Here is an 8,028-nt window from a genome sequence, read left to right as displayed (position 1 = left end):
TTAAACTTGCGTTTGGATCTTGCCTCTCTGGTCTCTAGCCTGCTGTGTTTCAGCTCTGGCCAGATGAGAGACCGGTTCTGGTCCAGCTGACAGGATGGAGGAGAACACTGTTTGAATGGCGGGTGAAGCAGGGGCTTAGAGCTTGCTCATCGAAGATAGCGGGGTCCTCCGCCCAGGCGGCCCGATGGTGATTTTGTCCTGCCGCTGCCTTTCAGTGGCACAGGAAGCAAGAAAGAAGCTGACCATTTGGGGCAACTCTGTTGTCTAACTCTGACGCCATTTGAGGTTTTCTTGGCAAAGATAGTGGTGTGGTTGGCCATGTCCTTCTCCAGCTTATTTTACACACGAGGAAACTGAGGCAAACAGCTGAAGTGCTACAGCTAGTCCGTGTCTGAGACCAGCTTTGAGCTCTGTTCCGGACTCCAGACCCAGCACACTGTGCCACCCGCAGCTCTGGGGGAACAACTCTGCCGCAAAGCCAATTCTCGTGGGTGTCAAAACATCAACCATGTCATTTTTCTCCTGTGATAAAAAAGGATGTGCAGCACTCACTCATTTATTGTCATTCACCTAGTCCTTCAACCATGGATTTAAAATTCATATTTTAGGTACCTATCCGGTGTCTGTTCAGATCCAAAGACCCCAGGGACTGAGTCCCTCAGGAAACTTACTTTCTATTATTGACTTGGCTCCAGGTTGAACACTATTACTGCCTTCGGGGTCAGTACCCTGCTTCTGACACTTATAAATGTAGCAAATATTTAACCTTTCTGCGCTTTATTCATTTGCGAAATGGGAATCATGGTACCTGGCAGGGTGGTAGTGAGATGTGAAAAACTTTGACAAATTATTATTGTAAAATGTCTTGTTATTTGAGGGGAGAGAGAAGGCAGCATTATATAATAAACAGGGTAGAAGTCTAAGAATTAGGGTTCAAATCCAATCTCAGCCACCTATGTGACCTTGAGCTGGCTGAACACCAGGGAAACTTCCTACAGGAGAACCATCCCCTGGGATTGAGCGTTCACAGCACAGAAGCAGCTGGGATTCTCTGAAAGCAGCAACATATTTTAAGTTAAGAATTATTACTCAAGAGAGCCAGAGAGGCCTATTCTGACCTTTAAGTCAAGAGGGAAAATCTGGAGGGGCAGAAGCTACAGACTGAGGTGACTTTCAAGGCTCTGACTTCATGGTATGACTTCACTGCAAGATGCAGTGGTGGGAGTGCTGGACTTCTTCAAATATTTTTGGAAAAGTAACTTTGCCTGACTGAGATGCATTGTCTTCATCTGTAAAATGGGCATGATAATAAAGCCCACAGGACCCCCATCACAGGATTACTGTGAGGCTTAAAAGAGAGAATAGATGTATAGCCCCTGGCAAGCCTTAAAGCACTATAGGAATGATTGCTGTTAATATTTCTCAAAAGTCACCTACAAATCTCCTTCACTCAATATAGACTTATGCTGTCCCAAAAATCTTAGTACAGTTTTTAATGATTTATAACCACATTGAGACTTTTGGGCCACCCTTAGCTTATGTACAGGTTGTTGTAAGCTTCCTGGGGACAAAGACTGTCTTGCTTGTATTTGTATCCTGAGCACTTATCACTTTACCTGAGACATGGTTAAGTGTTAAATGAATATTCTACCTACTTATCTACCTGCCTATCCATCTATCCATCTGTCCATCTATCTTTCTATTCATACATTTATCCTTGTATTCATCTATCTGTCCAACCATCTGTCCATCTATCTATATCTAGCCATCCATTCATCTATCTGTCCATCTGTCTGCCCACCTATCTGTCCAGCCATCCATTTGTTCTATCTATCTATCCTTCCCTTTTAATTATATCAATCTTTGCTTTTGCTTGATCTGAGATAAGGATGGCTACCCTTGCTTTTTTGACTTCACCTGAAGCATAATAGATTCTGCTCCAGCCTTTTACCTTTAGTCTGTATGCATCTCCCTGTTTTAAATGTGTTTCTTGTAAACAACAGATTGTAGGGTTCTGACTTTTGATCCAGTCTGCTATCCGCCTCCTCTTTATGGGAGAGTTCATCCCATTCACATTTGCGGTTAAAATAACCAATTCTGCATTTCCTGCCATCCTAATATCCCCAGATTATACTTTTCTTTTTCTTGCCCTCCTTCCCTTCTTCCCTATTGGTCCCACTAACATCGCGCAGCTCTGCCTCTTTAGTATCCCTTCCTCCTCCCTTTGAATCCCTTCCCCTTTCTACCTACCTACATATTTCTCTTCTCCCCAAAGTCCTAAATAGAAGATGGGTACAGAGCAAGGTCAAGGACTGGGGTCATCCCTCTATCAGGATGAGGAGTCAAGGAAGGGATAATTTATAGACAATCAATCAACCAGCAAACCTTTCTATAGACCAATAAACATTTACTATGTGCAGAACACAATGCTCAATGCCGGGGACACATGGAAGAGCAAAAAAGAGTCTGTTCCTGTTCTCAAAAACCTTACATTTTAATGATGGAGACAACACGTATAGGAACAGATCAATCAATTAATAATTGACATATTACTCTATGCCGGCTACTGTGCCAGATTCTGGGAGACAGAGATGAGAAACACATCCGGTCCTCAAAGAACTTATATTCTATCAGGGAGACAATATGTGTCCACATGTGTGTATATGAAATGTATTTGTATTTATATATGATACCGACTATGTATCTATAGAAGAAGCATCCGGAATAAATACAAGGCAATGCAAAGTAGTTCAATCCAGGTAGTTTAGGAGGGAAGACTCCAGCAGTTTGCGGGGAATAGAAGGGATCAGGAAAGGCTTGGTGGAGGAGGTGATGTTTGAGCTGAGCCTTGGAGAGAAGGACTCCATGAAGTGGACTAGATAATAGAGTTCTCTCAGGCGTGTGAGTGGCCAGGATAAAGGCATGGGGATGAGAAGGGGACGGCATGAACATAGGGAAAGCCAGTTTAGCTGACTTGTGTGTGGGAGGGGAAGTGATACCCAGTAAGGCTGGGAAAGTTATGATAACCTGAGCCAGATTATGAAGAATTTATGGATAAACAGCGAATGAGGAACCATAGATGACAAGGACCTTGCCAATCTGGTTGATTGGGAGAATGGTCATGCCTTCAACAGTAATAGGGTAGGTTTGTGGGGAAAGATAGCCTTCTTTGGTTGGATTTGAAACGCCTGTAAAAATCCAGTTTAGAAAGAGCCATCAGCATCCAGAGAGAGAGCTATGGAGACAGAATGTGGATCAAAGCATAGCATTTTTGCCTTATTTTTATTGTTGTTGTTTGTGGTTTTTTTACCTTTTGATCTGATTTTTCTCATGCATCATGACAAATATGGAAATATGTTCAGAAGAATGGCATTTAATTTATATTGGATTACTTGCTATCTAGGGAAGCGGGGGAGGAGAGAGTGAAAAGGCTGCAACACAAACTTTTACAGCAGTGAATGTTCAAAACTATCTTGTCATGGATTTTGTGAAATAAAAAATATAAAAATAAATAAAAATCCAGTTTAAAATGTTCCATAGTATTCAACATGTAAAGGATTGCTTGCCATCTGGGGGAGGGGGTGGAGGGAGGGAGGGGAAAAATTGGAACAGAAGTGAATGCAAGGGATAATGTTGTAAAAAATTACCCTGGCATGGGTTCTATCAATAAAAAGTTATTTTAAAAAATAAAAATAAAAAAATAAAATGTTCCATAGTCAGGTGTTAACTTGGGACCTGGAGCTCAGGAAATACTCAAGGGCTGCAATACATATACCTGGGAATCCTCTCCATAGAGATAATAATTGAACCCATGGGAGAAGACAAAATCATTGAGTAAGATAATACAGAGTAAAAAGGGAAAAGGGTTCAGAACAGAACCTTGGGAGACACTTATGGTTAGTGGATGAAGAGAGGTGAGACAAGCAGGAGAACCAACAGGGAGCCATGTCACAAAACCAGAGAGGAGAGGCTACTCAGGAAGAAAAGCTTACAGCCTATGTTGATTCCGAGCAAAGAAAGCCCACAAGCAGGAGGATTGAGAAATAGTCAGTTAGTCAACAAGTATTTTGGAGAGAGCTGGATGGTTTACCGGTTAGACCACTGAATCTGAAATCAGGAACGCTGAATTCAAGTCTGATCCCAGACACTAGCTGTGGGACTCTGGCCAAGTCACTTCACCCTGTTTGCCTTAGTTTCCTCATCTGTAAAATGTGTTGGAGGAGAAAAGGAAACCACTACAGCATCATTGCCAAGAAAACCCTAAATGGGTCATAGAGAGTCAGACAATAAATATTTCTGAAACACCTGCTATGCATCAGATACTGTGCTAAGCTCTGTAGACTAAGAAAAAGGCTAAAACAGGTGGGTCCCCTCAAGAAGCTCACAAGGGAATGAAGGAGCCAACATTCTAATGGTATTACATTTGGCAGCTGATATCCCCTTGATATTCATGGTCAAGAAATAGGAAACGTCTAGGTGAACATTTGATTTGTTGTGTTTTCCCTTGGTACAAAGATGGGGCAAGATATTACCCTTTGGGGGAAGACAAGTAGAAGGCTTTTATTTTGGGGATTGTCATGTGACCAGCATAAGAAGAATAGGAAGGGAAATTTTTATGAACTAGAAGGGATCTTATGTCACCTGATCTGGTCTCCATCAGAATAGGAACGTGAGGTCCAAGTGACTAGTAACTGGGAGATTTGAATTGATTCCAAGTTAGTGAATTTTCCATTGCACCAAAAGTGGAACTCATTCCAGCCTAGCCTCCTGTGGCTTTCTGATTTAACTAATTATTTTGCTAACTCCAGCATGTGCTGAATTCTGTTGTTTGCACTGAGCCAACAGACCATGAATTTCTTTAAATTTGGTAACGTGGACTAAAATCTTTATTGCCCGATCCTAGTTATGAGAAAAGAGACTCCTTGTCTTTCCACTCACTTCAAGCCAGTCTGTGCCAAGCCTAACCCCAGCCACCTGTAGCTCAACAAATATGGGCAGGGTGAATTGAACTGACCTTCCACCCTGCAGGATCATCATTCTGCTGTGTAATCACTCAGTCATTGGTAAACTGCAATATCACTTGGACTTGACTTTGAACAAATATAGATAATGACACTCAGCCAATTTGAGCAAGTTAGCTCTCAATTCAAGTCTCTTTTGATCAGTGCATACAGAAATCCTACTAGGTCCTTTTCCCACCTGTCTTCTCTTGCATTTAATTAGTCTTCAATAAGCATTTATTAAGCACCTACGTGTGCCAGGCATTGTGCTGCATGCTGAGAATACAAAAACAAAACCATAAAATATCTACCCTGGAGGAGCTCACAGTTTTAGGCAAGGAAAACAATGTGTAAGTACGATGGCAGATACAAAAGGCTATCTGATGATTTTGAAGGAAGGCATCAGTAACAGGGGATAAATCCAGAAAGATTTCCTGTAGAAGATAATGTTTTGAGCTTAGGAACACTGGACATCCTGAGAGGTGGAGAGAAGAGAGAAGTAAATTCCAGTGTGGGGCAAGGAGATGGGAGGAACGTCAAACAGTTCAGCTGAACAAATCTTCCACAGGGAGTCCACTCAACACAGCAGAGAGCTTCCTCTTTCCTTGACTAGCTTATTTTAAAAATCCCAAATACCCTAGAAAATGAAGAGAATGGTTAATCATTGTCAGCTGAAACAGTGATACACATATTGTTGGCTCCTAAATGGATTTTTGAAAATTTAACTTTTATCCTAGTGGGATTGGGAATTGGCCAGGATCTTAGACATCCTTCCTTCCAAGCCTTTCATTTTAGAGATGTTGATGCTGACACTCAAGGGGCTTAAAAGGGACTTAAATCACACAAAGGCTCAAAAGATACTGAGAAAAGATCCAGATTACAATGCTGTGTCTCTAGAGGCCTGGAGGAGCTCTTTCTCGTTAGACTGTGAGCTCTTTTACATCAAGTACTGTTGGGTTTTTGCCTTTCTCTATATGTCCTGAACTTAGCCTGACTCATAGTAGGCCCTTAATAAATTGGTAGTTGATTTGTTGATAGAATGGCTCTTTCCCTTACAACATACTGCATGGACAGACTGAAACAACACCCATTCATGATTAAGGTATTATTTGAAACGGAGAAGAGGCTCTTTTACCTAGTCCAAAAAAAATCAGTCTGGGAGGGGAGGATTTTCAGGGTTTCTGGTCAAAACAGAAATAAGGGCTATTTACATTCAGTCTGGGCCAATCAGGGCCCAAACAATGATGAGCTGGGACTTGGTCTGGGACTTATTACTGGCCAATTAATAAAAGTCATAGTGTTTTGGGTTTAAGGCCTGGTCCCTAAAAAAGAAGACTAACTAGTAAACAGAAAGAAGAAAAGGAAGGAAGAAAAGGAAGGAAGGAAGGAAGGAAGGAGGAAGGAAGGAAGGAAGGAAGGAAGGAAGGAAGGAAGGAAGGAAGGAAGGAAGGAAGGAAGAAGGAAGGAAGGAAGGAAGGAAGGAAGGAGGAAGGAAGGAAGAAAAGGAAGGAAGGAAGGAGGAAGGAAGGAAGGAAGGAAGAAAAGGAAGGAAGGAAGGAAGGAAGAAAAGGAAGGAAGGAAGGAAGGAAGGAAGGAAGGAAGGAAGGAAGGAAGGAAAAAAAGGAAGGAAGGAAGAAGGAAGGAAGGAAGAAGAAAAAAAGGAAGGAAGGAAGGAGGAAGGAAGGAAGAAGGAAAAAAAGGAAGGAAGGAAGGAAGGAAGGAGGAAGGAAGGAAGGAAGGAAGGAAGGAAGGAAGGAAGGAAGGAAGGAAGGAAGGAAGGAAGGAAGAAGGAAGGAAGGAAGGAAGGAAGGAAGGAAGGAAGGAAGGAAGGAAGGAAGGAAGAAGGAAGGAAGGAAGGAAGGAAGGAGGAAGGAAGGAAGGAAGAAAGAAAGAAAGAAAGAAAGAAAGAAAGAAAGAAAGAAGAAAGAAGAAAGAAAGAAAGAAAGAAAGAAGAAAGAAAGAAAGAAAGAAAGAAAGAAAGAAAGAAAGAAAGAAAGAAGAAAAGGAAAAAGGAAAGAAGGAAGGAAGGAAGGAAGGAAGGAAGGAAGGAAGGAAGGAAGGAAGGAAGGAAGGAAGGAAGGAAGGAAGGAAGGAAGGAAGGAAGGAAGGAAGGAAAGGAAGGAAAGGAAGGAAATGTAATGCCGGAGAAACTGAGCAAGACAGAGATTAGAGACAAATTCAATAGTTTATTAAATGGAGAGAAATACTGGGACCTTAAATATCAGAGGGCAAGCTTTTTATAGGATAACAAGAACAATGACATAATGGGGGAAGTACCTGGATGGGGATAATCTAATGGATTACACAATGGAGGGAGGTTACTGATATTCTAATGACATCTAAAATGGATAAACCTTTATCCTGTCAAACATTCAGTAGGAATGTCTATAACCTAAAGATATGATTATAGCCTGGAGTTTTGGGGGAGAGCAACTGAGGTAGACCTTTATCTCATTAAACATTAAGAGGGAAAAGTTATAACCTGAGACAGAATAACTAAATAGAACAATTGGAGAAACTGGGTCACGACATTAAAAGGGAACTTTGGCACAACATTAGGAAGGAAGGAAGAAAGAAAGAAAGAAAGAATGTAGGATCCTTTATAGTATAGTTAAGACAAATGGGTCAATGGAGAGAGAATTAGTTTTGAAGTCAGAAATGAATTCAAATTCAAGTGCTGCTACAAACTGTGTGACCCTGGGAAAATAAGTTAATCTCTCTGGCTCTCAGTTACTTCATCTATAAAATGGAGACAATACTTCCCAATTCATAAAGTTGCTTCTGAGACTTAGCATAGAATCCATGTTTGTAAAAACACAAATAAAATGGGGATTTTCATGTGCACAAGAAAAAAGAAAAAGAGGGTTATATGTGAAAGTAAAAATCTCTGTTAGATATTGTTGGCTTTTCTTTTTAGTTTGTAATAAAGACAATTTATTATTGGTTTTCTTCTTTTCTCCCACTTAATAGTATTTTTTTTCAATTACATGTTACTATAGTTTTAAACATTCATTTTTATAAGATTTTG

This window comes from Antechinus flavipes, chromosome 2 (genome assembly GCF_016432865.1).
Source record: "Antechinus flavipes isolate AdamAnt ecotype Samford, QLD, Australia chromosome 2, AdamAnt_v2, whole genome shotgun sequence".
Lineage (NCBI taxonomy): Eukaryota > Metazoa > Chordata > Mammalia > Dasyuromorphia > Dasyuridae > Antechinus > Antechinus flavipes.
The sequence above is the reverse complement of the archived record's forward strand: the minus strand, read 5'-3'. Positions refer to the sequence as shown.